This window comes from Hyla sarda, chromosome 7 (genome assembly GCF_029499605.1).
Source record: "Hyla sarda isolate aHylSar1 chromosome 7, aHylSar1.hap1, whole genome shotgun sequence".
In the NCBI taxonomy this organism is placed as follows: Eukaryota; Metazoa; Chordata; class Amphibia; order Anura; family Hylidae; genus Hyla; species Hyla sarda.
Window position 1 is genome coordinate 201,717,832 of NC_079195.1, and position 13,598 is coordinate 201,731,429.

At 42.6% G+C, this 13,598-nt stretch overlaps 1 long non-coding RNA gene across 2 annotated transcripts in view; it reads left to right on the forward strand.

The window, feature by feature from the left end:
* The first annotated feature begins 981 nt into the window (after positions 1-981).
* LOC130283058 (uncharacterized) overlaps positions 982-13,598 on the forward strand; it is a 57,898-nt gene continuing 45,281 nt past the window's right edge. The window contains exon 1 of one of the 2 annotated variants that reach the window (XR_008846599.1): positions 982-1,069. This is a non-coding gene — a long non-coding RNA (uncharacterized LOC130283058). Of the gene's footprint in view, positions 1,070-10,398; positions 10,470-13,598 lie in introns of those variants that run through there. The other variant, XR_008846598.1, reaches the window with a different exon arrangement.

The window sequence follows — 13,598 nt, forward strand, 5'->3', positions numbered from 1 at the left end:
TTTACATTGCACGGATCCCTCAACATACAATGGTTTCAACAAACGATGGTTCATTTGGAACGGATTAGGCTGGGTTCACACCACGTTTTTCAAATACGGTAACCGTATACGGTTTTCCGCAAAAAAATGTATACGACCGTATCCGAAACCGTATGCATAGAGAATGCATTGTAAACCGTATTCCGGATACGGTTTTGCCGATTTTTCAACCGTAGGCAAAAACGCTGTCGACCACATTTTTGCCTCCGGTTGGAAAACGGTATGCGAACCGTATGCGGTTCTTTTAACATTGTTGTCTATGTACACAGAATTTCAGAATACGGTTGCACACGGTTTTTCTAATCCGTTTTTGGAGTTGACACATGCGCAGATTGGAATTTCAATAGAACAATAGTAACTTTATTAAATTGCTGGAAAACTATTTCCAACAAAATTGCAAAACCGTTGGCAAAAACTGATGCACACGGATAGAACCGTACGTACGTTTTGGAACGGTATACAGGGAAAAAGCGTATGCATTTTAATTTGGAGTCATACGGTTGCATACGGTTTTTTCCATACGTTTTTTAGCGGAAAACGTATACGTATAGCGTATACGGTAACCGTATTTGAAAAACGTGGTGTGAACCCAGCCTTACCATCGTATGTTGAGGGATCACTGTAATGAACACAGAAACATCATTCTATCAAACCAGAACACCAGAAAGAATTCATGTTCATCATGGCGGCATGAAGAAGTACATCCCATAGATAGGAGAAGATTGACTATGGCCGATTAGGCTTTTTCATCACTAAGATTGAATTACCTCCTACTAAAAGTTAAAAAAAATATCAACCTCCTTTGAAATCAGAGGGAAATTTATAAAAAAAACCTGTGCAGAGGAAAAGTTGACCAGTTGACCATAGTAACCAATCAGATCGCTTTTAAAATTTTTCAGAGGCCTTTTTAAAAATGAAAGTAATCTAATTGGTTGCTATGGGCAACAAGTCAGCTTTTTCTCTGCACAGGTTTTGATAAATCTCCCCCTCAGTCTCACACTAGATGTCACAATTGTACCACTGGGTATAGGTAAGAAAACATTACTAAGGAAAACCCCATGGAATTTCTATTTACCATGCGTCAACCAGTTGCATAGAAGTTCTACATGACTTAGGGTGCTTTATAGGATCCTCATCTCTTGGCCAGAGTGGAGATCGGCTACAAAGAGTGTCTCCAACTTTAGAAGATCTGTCCTAGCCACTGTGTAACACCTCATTTCCCCTATGGTGGCACTGCATAGAAATTAGACACTTTAATGCGTACTTTGCCGAAAAACATCTTATCCCCTATCCAAAGAATAGGGGATAAGATGTCTGATTACGGGGATCCTGCCGCTGGGGACCCCCGCGATCTCCGGGCCCACATTGACTGTGTCTGGAACACAAAGGCTTGGAGCTTCTGCATTCGTGACACCATGCCTGCTTTCATTCATGTCTATGGGGGGGCATGACGGCTAGTACGTAGCCAGTCATCTGGCACAGTGAGGAGTTTGCTCCATGCACGGATGACTGGGGCGCTGAGCTGGAGGGGATAAGATGTATTTTGGCCGAGTCCCCTTTAAAGGGTACCTTTCATCAAAAAAACTTTTGATATATTATAGATTAATGTATGCAGAATAACTTTCCAATGGCATGTTATTAAAAAATATGCTTCTTTCTATTTAATTTTCCACTTTGAAAAAATGACCACTAGGGGTCTCCCTACCAGTCCTTTTTTTTTTTTTATAGATTTCAGACTCATGCTGGAGTCCTAAATCTCAGACTGCATCCGGGACACAGACAAGCGCAACATTGGCAGTGAGCAGTGGTGAGTTTGTGTGTGTTCCGGATACAGTCTGAGATTTAGGACTCCAGCATAAGTCTGAAATCTATAAAAAAGGACTGGTAGGGAGACCCCTAGTGGTCATTTTTTCAAAGTGGAAAATTAAATAGAAAGAAGCATATTTTTTAATAACATGCGATTGGAAAGTTATTCTGCATACATTAATCTATAATATATCAAAAGTTTTTTTGATGAAAGGTACCCTTTAATGCTCACAGAGTGCAGCTGATCGTTTGTCGGCAACAAGTCACTTATTTTCCAAAGCAGATAATTCCATTAAGGCATTTTTTAACTCCACGTTGACACAATACACCATATTTTTTCTTATGTACATTTTGGCCCTGATTTACTATTGTTAACCTGACTAACTCTCCATTTTACTGAGATAACCCCAAAAAGGAGCGTGGTTGTTGGGAAAAGTTGGCATGGCCGCCGAAAAGGGTGCGTGTCCCCGACATTTTTAGAAAAACCCAACATACTTACTAAGGAAAACCACACAGATCAGAGCATGTGTAAAAAAAAAAAAAAAAGCAAAATGTAGGGAATCCTTAGTAAATACCGTGGGAAAAAAAATTGTAGGGAATTAAAACCCACAAAGAAAACTACACAACACTCTTAGCAAATCAGAGCCATTGTATGCATTTTCCATCATAATGTATTTGTTTGCACTGGACCTCAAAACACTATGTTAAACATGGCAATTTGTCTACGTTGTTCTCTACAATCTCTTGCTTTTCCTTGGGAGGATTTAAAAATGTTTGGAAAAAAACGTTTTTAAGGGGTTTTCTGCCCTTTTCTCAAAAATAATAAAATAAAAAATGACCAGGCAGTAGGAACGAGCAAGATAAAAAAATATATCTAAACTTAGCTCTTTGCCTGCCCCTAGTCCTGCGCTGCCGTCGACATTCTGGCCTATGTGTTGAAAGTGCCCCATTGACATTGCTGTACACTGTGCAAGTGACCGCTGAGGCCAGTGGTTGGCTTCAGTGTCCCGTGTGCAATGATACTATTTCCAATAGCAGTTACAGCTGGAGGGTATGGAGTAGGCTTAGGTCCTGAGCCTGCTGCATACAGTGACCCCCCGACCTACGATGGCCCCGACATACGATCATTTCAACATACAATGGCCTCTCAGACCCCATCGCATGTTGAAGGCAGCATCAACATAAGATGCTTTTTTATGTCGGGGCCATCGCATAAACAGCTATCCGGCAGCGCAAACTGCTTCAGCTGCCGCCGGATGGCCATTTAAGGTGCCCCGTGTGGTCTGGTGGGTGTCACTCACCTACCGGCGCTCCGGACCGTCCTTTTCAGGCTGGGTTCACATCACGTTTTTGCCATACTCTTTTCAATCCGTTTTTCTAAAGAAAATCACATGGCAAAAAAACGGATGGAACAGTATGGGAAAAAGTAAACCATATGCGTTTTTAAACAGTATACTGTTTTTAAAAGTGCATACAGTTCCGTCAGTTTTTATAGAAAAAAAAACCCATACACTTTAGAAAATGTTGTCCATTTTTAATGGGAGGGGTCTTGGGAGGGGACTTTAGGATTCAAATGCGCATGTGCAAAGTAAAAACGAATACGTTTTTCCCATATGGAACCGTATACATGTGCGTTTCCCATTGACGTCCATGTTAAAAAAAACGTATGCGGTTGCACTACGGTTTTTAAACCGGAGTCAAAACCGTGGTTGACCACCATTTTGTTTCCAGTTTAAAAACCGTACTGCAACCGCATACCTTTTTTTTAACATGGACTGTTAATGGGAAACGCACATGTATACGGTTCCATACGGGAAAAACGTATACGTTTTTTACTTTGCACATGCGCATTTGAATCCTAAAGTCCCCACCCAAGACCCCTCCCATTAAAAATGGACAACATTTTCAAAAACGTATGTTTTTTTTTTCTATAAATATTGACGGAACTGTATGCACTTTTAAAAACAGTACACTGTTTAAAAATGCATACGGTTTACTTTTTTCCATACTGTTCCATCCGTTTTTTTGCCATACGGTTTTCTTTAGAAAAATGGATTGAAAACAGTATGGCAAAAACGTGATGTGAACCCAGCCTCACAATGGGGCTGTATCCTTAACACAGACAAGAAGTTAGAGATGAGTGATAAAACCAAGATTGGTGTCAGACTTGTATGAAATTGAGGCAGTTCGCTGAGTTTTGAAGTCCATTGTGTTTGTATTGTTCTACAGCAATCTTCCTTTACATAAAACTGCACAGTTATCAAAGCTGCGCTCTAAACTCACAACCATAGAAACAAAAGGCAGAAAGCGTTCCATCTAGCAGTAGGCAACTCTGTCTAAGAACAACTAAAAGCTCTTTAATTGCTTTGAACCCATCGAACAGGACGGCAGGAGGACAAAAGAGAACATAGAATGTAGAATAGAAACACTAATAGCATATACAGAATAATGGACCGGTCGAGCCTGCTGTGCGCAGACCTATCAGATTGGTGGAAAGTGCCCTTTAAAGAAGCACTCCAGGTTTGTTTGTTTGTTTGGTTTTTCATGTACACTCACCTTCACTGGTTCTACAGTTTTATTTAAAGGGGTTATCCATTATAAGGATATTTTAGTAGTTACCTCAAAAGCAAGACCGTAATGGACATGCTTAGGAAGGATCCATGCTTGTCTTGGGGTAAATGGCTGTGTTGTGAGTAAACCATAACTCTGCTGCTTTTTGTGTGAAATTACCTGTTAGATTTTTATTTCCTTCAACTACAAGTCCCAGGATCCCTTGTTTGTAAATGTAAGGTCACTTTTCTCCCTCCCACAAATTAGCCACCCAACTCATTGCAGCACAGCTGAGCTCCCTTCCATGCTGTGCTGTGCTTGAAACTACAATTACCTGCAGCCCTGTGTAGAATGATCTCTCTACCACCCAGTGGTCACTCCATGCATTGTAATACAGACAGGCTCCCTTTCAACACCTGACTAGTAATGGAATGCCTCAGGCCACATTTCAACCTGGAAAAAGCGAAAGATTTTTATTCTGCTAAAAATTAACAACGGGGCAAAGATCACATAATAATTGTGAGACTATCAATCAAACGCAGGTACAGGCTTTATATTATAAACTACATTAACTTTACAGTCCCATAAGACATCAAGGGGTGAGGGTGATAGAGGAAGGTAGTAAAGATAAATATTTGTTATTCTGAAATAATCTTATTTCAGAATGTTACTAATAATCCATAAGGTCCTATGTTATAGTTATGTGCACAATTAAATATTGTCGGGGATATGCATACTTAATTTTATTTTATAATCATACACTTTAAATAGTTATACCTTATATTTATTGTAACACTCACGGTAGTAGTAGTAGTAGTAGCGCTGCTGGATGTGGATCTTCCAACCTGTGTGGCAGATGACACGGGCCGTATCGGGGAGCAGAGTCTAAGGTACCGCTAGTCTTCACCAGAGCCCACCGCAAGGCAGGATGGGCTTGCTGCGGCAGGTGACACCCAGGTCGCTACCCCCGATATGACTCGACCACACAGGTAACTGGGCAAGACGAGGTACAGAAGGATGAGGCGCAGGTGTAGTCAGACTCAGCAGAAAGTCAGGGCAAGCGGCAAAGGTGCGTAGTCAAATAACGTAGTGGAAGGGTCAAATAAACGGGAACAGACAATAGGCAACAGACAATAGGAAAGCTTAATCTCAGGCTAGGGGTACTGAAGATCCGGCAGGGAAGTGTGGGAGGTGCCGTGACTTATAGAGTAGTGTCAGGTGTTACACATAATTATGGGAGTACTGTCCCTTTAAATTTCAAAGCTCCGCCGCGCGTGCCCTAGGAGACGGGGACACGCGTGTCGGAGCCGAGACACAGTGGAGGAGGCAGCAGAGTACTGTGGTAAGTGACGGGCTGGGACTTACATGCGGGTGCGTCCTGCGATGCGAATCCCAGCCCCGCCGGCAGCATGGGAGATGGGAGCAATGCGCTCATGGCCAGAGCAAGTGACCGGAGCGCATTGTGTAACATTTATAACATTATTTTCTTCTCATTAAGTGTGTTACACAATCTTTGCATCTAAAGGGAAGGGAAAATAATAATATGCCAAGGTTGAACATTGATCTTAAAGGGGTACTCAGCCCCTAGACATCTTATCCCCTATCCTAAGGATCTCCAGGCTGGAACCATGCTCCCTTCATTCATGTCTATGGGAGGGGGTGTGATGACCGTCACGCCCCCTCCCATAGACATAAATGGAGGGGGCATAGCGTGATGTCACAACCACGGCTGCCTGAAGCCGGTGCTCTGAACAAAAATGTTCAGGACACTGGGGTACCGGCCCAGAGATTCCAGCGATCACACATCCTAAGTATAGGGGATAAGATTTCTAGGAGCAGAGGACCCCTTTAGGTTTTAGCTGTTCTTGAATGTGTATGAGAAGGGATGTTACATTCTAATTTTCATGGGTGGTTGTGTGAACAAAAACAAACATCTATATGTTGTGGAGTCCAGGTCTTAATGTCTTCCCATATATTTGCAGTCTTGGAAGAGGGTGCTGATGCTGCAAAATCTGGGAACTACTAGTTTAAATTGCTGGAAGGTGTTATTCTTTTCTTGGTCCTTTTGATATATAGTCAACATTTGATAGATGGATGACAGGTGAGTCAGACACTCTTAAAAAGTTAACACTTGACTAGCTGATGGGAATCAAGTCTAATTACTTATACCAGAGCGCCACCTAGTGAATAGGTACATTAACATTAAACCATAAGGAAGTTAATATTTGGTCAAGGTACATCACTAGATGTATCTGTACACACCCAGAATAAGACTTCTAGTAAAAATCACATGTAGTTACACAAAGAGCATTCCAAATCCTAGAACATCTTAGGAAAATCCTAGAGGAAGAACTTACAGGAAATACTCTACATAGATCTTAGAAGTAGTTCATAATAGAGGGGGAGATATTATACACTCCCCAGAAAGTTACACTCCTAGAAAGGTACCTGAGAGAGACACAACCATGAAAAGTCAAGGGGAGACATTCCACAATGCTGCCAGGCTTTATCTGATCTCATGATAACAGGGTGACAGGACATTGGCTACCCCTGACTGTGCAATGAACCCAGCTTTCCCGGGTGCAGAAATTAGATCTTGAAGATACAATCGGCTTCTCATTTTAGTAAGACTTATTTTAAAATGTGAATAAAATGATACAATTTGGTCTGGTGAATAGATTAATTAATTATTATCTCTATATTGAGATTGTAGTCTGAGGAGGAGTTGGATCCTACATTCTACCTGCAGAAGAATCTGTGATTCAGATCTGTAGTAAAGTTATTGCATATAGATTTGTTTACCTTCCTCCTTCACCAGCTAATTATTATGTGATTTTACCACAAGGGAGCTTCTACAATCTTTCCCTCCAAATTTAAGTACTATAGATTATGTATCTTTTTACTGTGCCTTTATAAATTCTTACCCAGAGTCATGTGGTGTGTAGTTAGTGTGTGGGCGGGCGGAGTGTTTGCATATGACTTCCATTTTAAAATTATATTGCAAAACTAGCTTCTTAGCATAATAGACATCTAAAGAATTTAATATATCTGTGAAATAGTCAGCTCAGATTTGAATTGTGTTGTTTATATTCTTCGACAATTCATATAATAATCTTTATATTTTTGTATGATCAAATTTCATAATTTAAAATTGAGTTATAATTATGTTAAAATTCCCGACATCAGATCCCTTTTGGCTGCTCCCTGATACTTCTTATCCCAACTCAAATCTGTATACTGCTGCTATTGCTGCTATCTCTATGAAATCATGATATATAGTAGTTACACCCTTCTGAGGCTGTGTTTAAATCTTTTGTATTTCAGCTGTTTTTTCTGTGGTTATACTATGATTTTTGTAGAAAAATGGGGCTGTGTTACTGTGATTGTGCAATGGTTGCATAAATTGGGCTGAAAAATGACAGAAAAAATTTAGTTTTAGGAAATTAAAGCACAAGCACAGGAGGATTTATCATGGTGTGTAATGTTTCTTAATGTGGCTGGGATTCATTTTTTCAAAATGTTGCACAGCCTTTCATGAATTGCATGCATAAGCCTTAGTAACAATGATGACAAGAAATATTGCATTGTATAGGCACTTTTTACCAAATGGTCAGACTTGGTGTGACTAAATGCATAAATGTGGTTCATTGTGCTTAAAGGGGTACTTCGCCCCTAAAACATCTTTTGGATAGGGGATAAGATGTCTGATCGCAGGGGTCCCGCCACTGGGACCCCTGAGATCTCTGTGCAGCACAGGGGTTCGTTTAGAACGCTGGTTGTGGCACCGGGGGCTTGTGACGTTACGGCCATGCCCCCTTGTGACATCATTGTGTAACGCCCCCTCCTATAGACTTGCATTGAGGGGACGTGGCCACTGCAAAACAAACTTTTTTGGTACATACAAATGCAGTGGTATGTAAAAATTCCTGTATGTGAAAAGTCACTCTTGCTGGTGCTACTTTCAACCAGGCCTACACATACACAACCCCAGGTCCCCCAAAAAATGTTATTACAGCTTTTCAAAAATAATTACTTTTACATCTTTTTATACACAATCTAATTCTTTTTCACTATATTTGGACACCAATTCTGTTTCATCTTCCAAAAAGGGAAACTTTTTGGAACACTTGGAAAAATCCATGCCGTTCCCCCCCCCCCCCCCCCCCCGCCAGACTTAGAACCTGTTGCTACTCCCAAAAAGAGTAAGTTTTTGACATTCTTGGAAAAGAATTGCCCTCATTTACTATTGCAAACCCGACATGTTTTGTCGAGTTGTGCGCCAGATTCTTGAGCATTGCACCCGAAATTCTGTTTGCACCAGAATGTGCGCCAGAATAAAAAAAAAAAAACCTGACTAACTCTCCATTTTACTAATTAAATTAAACATTTTCACAAAAACAACAACATATTTACTAAGGTTTCCACAGAAAATGTGGTGGATTTCAGCTGAGGAAAACCCGACAGATCAGAGCATGTGTAAAAAAAATAAATAAAAAAAAATGTAGGGAAACCTTAGTAAATACAGTGGGAAAAAATGTAGGGACTTAAAACCCACAAAGAAACCTATACTCCACTCTTAGCAAACCAGTTTGTCTTCTGATACCACCTCTGTGTGCATTTTAACACTGGCAGGCATCTACCAACAACCAGCTTTATTTAAGTGTCAATAAGCACAAAAAAATCTGCTAGTGAGTTAAACAAGCTATTAGTTACCACGGGTTACTGCTTTTTGCCATAATTGAGCCATAAAACCACTTTAGAACTACTTTATGTAACACTCACGTTTCTGAAGACAGGAACCCCGGTGGATGTGGATCCGCTGTGTGGCAGATGACTCAGACCGTACCAGGGAGTGGAGTCTAAGGTGCCGCTGGTTTTCACCAGAGCCCACCGCAAAGCGGGATGGACTTGCTGCTGCAGGCGGCACCCAGGTCGCTACCCCTGGCACGGCTCGACCACACCGGCGGCTGAGGAGATCCGAGGCGCAGGAGGGATAAGGCAACTCGTAGTCTGGATAGCAGAAGGTCAGGGCAGGCGGCACAGTAGCGTAGTCAAAGCGAAGCAGGAGTTCAGTAGGCAGGCGGCAGAGGAGCAAGGTCAAGTCACAAGAGCAAGAGATCTGATTCACGGCAAGGCAATGCAGAGGAACGCTATCTCAAAGGCAGAAGGCAACAAAGATCCGGCAGGGAACTGAGGAGGGTGGAGGAATTTATAAATGAGCCACAGGTGGATTACACTAATGAGCGTACTGGTCCTTTAAATCTTAAAGATCCATCGCGTGCGCGCCCTAGGGGGCGGTGACACGCGCGCCGGAGCAAAGAGGCAGAGGCAGGAGAAACACCCGGAGAGTGACGGACTGGGGCTCGCATGCGGGCACGTCCAGCAATGCGAGTCCCAGCCGCGTCGGCAGCAGAAGGTAAGGCGACCATGTAGGGCTGGGCGGTATACTGGTTCATACCGAATAAAGAAATTTTTGTGCAGCACGATATGAATTTTACCCAATTATTAGCCCAGCGCTACGTTGTCCCCATCGGGGTACTACTCACATATGTCAACTCACATATGTCACCCGCAAGCGCTGCCCTCCTCGTCCTCCTGTTTGTTGCGGTAACCGGCGCTGACACTCTACACCAGTGGTCTTCAACCTCCAGATGTTGCAAAACTACAACTCCCAGCATGCCCGGACAGCCAACGGCTGTCCGGGCATGCTGGGAGTTGTAATTTTGCAACATCTGGAGGTCCGCAGGTTGAAGACCACTGCTCTATACTGTATCCCTATGCCCGGGCTGCAAAAGGTAAACAAAATAAACTTTAAAGGAAAACTGTCAGATATTTTCTCCCGCACTATCCACAGTACTGACACGGGCAGGGCTCCTGCACTGATGTCAGCGCCGCTTATGAATATTCATCCCCCCTCCCTCCAGTTAGGAGCGGCGAAGAGAGGGAGAGCTGGAGGGAGGGGGGATGAATATTCATAAGCGGCGCTGACATCAGTGCAGAAGCCCCGTCCGTGCCAGTTACAGCAAGATACAAAACTACAATTGCGGGTGAATGGCCGGGCGGATCCGGGCAAGGTAGGGCTCGTTTTAATCAGCGTCTCCCACACTATCCATCAGTACTGTGGATAGTGCGGGAGAAAATATCTGACAGTGTTCCTTTACTCACCTTCCCCGTCGGTCCGGACTTGCTTCCTAGGGAATGGAACGTCGGAAAGCCGTCAGCCTATCACCGGCCACAGCGATGTTCCGCCTCGGCCGGTGATAGGTTGAGCGCACTGTCATGTAAGAAGCCAGCGTAAGTCCGACGTCGGAACATGCGTTAGTTTATTTTTGTTCACCTTTTGCAGCCCGAGCATAGGGATACCGCACAGTATGGAGTGTCAGCACCGGCAGCCACAACAAACAGGAGAACGAACAGGCAGCGCTTGCGGGTGACGTGAATATTAACCCTGATGGGGACAGCGCTGGGCTAATAATTTTAAAAGTTTTTGAGGGGGGGGGGGGAGTGAGAGGGGGGAATACCGTTATATACCATGGAACTGCCATAAGTTACAAAAATACCGTGATACACATATTTGGCAATACCGCCCAGCCCTAGGACCATGCGCTCACGGTCAGCGTGTGTGGCCAGAGCGCATAACATAACACTTTAATTCATCCTTAGCAGTTATGCAGGGTTTTAGAGCTCTTAGGCAGTGTTATAAATGTGTTTAGGGGCTTATTTCATTGCCCTGCTCATCTCTACCCCTAAGACCAAGTGTAATATAACTTGGCTAATGTAGGTTAGGGTGTCTGTGCTGGTGAGGTGCAAAAAAAATCAGCCAGAGACTAGGATAACTTGGAAACAGTTGTTCCACTGTGAGATGGAGGCACAAAAATGTTTAACATGGTTCCAAGCAAGTTTTTAATCTTGATCAGGTTTCTCTCTCAAGATACAGGAAAGTAACTACTTGACATGCAACTACTCTTCAGTCAGTCTCTAATACTGCAATTCCCAAGTGCGGGGTGCAGGAGTTTAACCACTGCAATTTCCAGCTGTAGATCCCCAAAATATGTAGCATTTTAGCTGCTGGGGTGCAAAGCCAGGTCAGAGGCCCATTGCCTAATTGAGGGCTGTGAGGTCCTTGGCTCCATGGCTTTCCAGTCCATAGACAGACAAAGAACTGTTAACCATGAGCTCCTTTCTCTGAACCGTCATGCATTACACTACACTAACTCTATCCTGAAGAGGGGGCTAGGCTAGGCTCCACTGCCCTATTAGAAGGTTCCTACAGTTTTAACCCCTTAAGGACTCAGCATTTTTCCGTTTTTGCATTTTCATTTTTTCCTCATCACCTTCCAAAAATCATAACGCTTTAATTTTTGCACCTAAAAATCCATATTATGGCTTATTTTTTGCACCACCAATTCTACTTTGCAGGGACATTAGTCATTTTACCAAATAATCCACTGCGAAACGAAAAAAAAAAAATCATTGTTCGACAAAATTGAAGAAAAAATTTCATTTGTAACTTTTGGGGGTTTCCGTTTCTACGCAGTGCATTTTTCGGTAAAAATAACACCTTATCTTTATTCTGTAGGTCCATACGGTTAAAATGATACCCTACTTATATAGGTTGGATATTGTCGTACTTCGGAAAAAAATCATAACTACATGCAGGAAAATGTATATGTAAAAAATTCTCATATTCTAACCCCTATATAACGTTTTTTTCCTCGTACGGGCCGATATGAGGACTAATTTTTTGCGTCGTGTTCTGAAGTTTTTATCGGTACCATTGTTGTATTGATCGGACTTTTTGATCGCTTTTTATTCATTTTTTCATGATATAAAAAGTGACCAAAAATACACTATTTTGGACTTTGGAATTTTTATGCACACACGCCATTGACCGCGCAATTTAATTAACGATATATTTTTATATTTCGAACAATTTCGCACGCGGCGATACCACATATGTTTATTTTTATTTACACAGTTTTTTTTTTATGGGAAACGGGGGTTGATTCAAACTTTTAATAGGGAAGGGGTTAAATGACCTTTGTTAACTTTTTTTCAAATTTTTTTTTGCAGTGTTATAGCTCCCATAGGGACCTATAACACTGCACACACTGATCTCCTATGCTGATCCCTGCAAAGCCATAGCTTTGCAGGGATCAGTCAGATAGGCGGTCGATTGCTCAAGCCTGTAGCTCAGACTTGGAGCAATCAATTGACGATCGGACGCCGCGGAGAGAGGTAAGGAGACCTCCGCCTGCGTCCCAGCTGATCGGAACATCGCGATTTTATTGCGATGTCCCGATCAGCCCGACTGAGCTGCCGGGAATGGTTTACTTTCGTTTTCAGATGCGGCGATCAACTTTGATTGCCGCGTCTGAAGGGTTAATAGCGCACCGCACTGCGATCAGTGCCGCACACTATTAGCCACGGGTCCCGGCTGTTGTTAGAGGCCGGGCCCGACCCGCTATGACGCGGGGCCACGCCGTGGCCCTGCGTCATAGATCAAGAGCGGACTCATGACGCAGCGGTACGTCATGAGTCCTTAAGAGGTTAAAGACACGGGGTATTCATCAAGAGTGGTGTAGGTGAACGTCTTTTTACCCCATTAATTCATGTGGTGGAAACTGTGTACCTACACCAAATGTATCACATGGTGCAGGGCAAGTGATAAATCTGGGTCTGATCACATTTCTTACTTCAGTATACCACTATGTATGGTGACCCTCTACAACTTTTTGTGAGACTTTTTATCCTGTGGGACGGTTTGCCTGTTTGCAGTTAGATTTGTAAGCTGGTGTAGATTAGCGCCTAAGTAAGGGCAGTTGCGACAAAAGTCACACATCATAAATTTCTGACTACTGCATAACATCAAGTGAAATCACCACTTGGTATGTTCTTTTTGAAAACCCTTCTAATGAAAAAGTCGCAATGAAAAGTCTCTAAACAGCATCGGAGACAAACTGTGTCACAAATGTACATCACAAAACCAGGGTAAAAGCAATAATAAATACAGTGTAGAACATACAACATCTCACATACAACTGTATGACATGACATGAGTAGGGTTGCCACCTTTCTTTTAAAAAGACACCAGCCATGCTAATTTGCATAATTAATTATATATGCGTGACAACACAGAATACACACATGTGGGGGAAATTTTGTCCTATTCTGACCACCCCTATAACTTTTTAATTTTCATT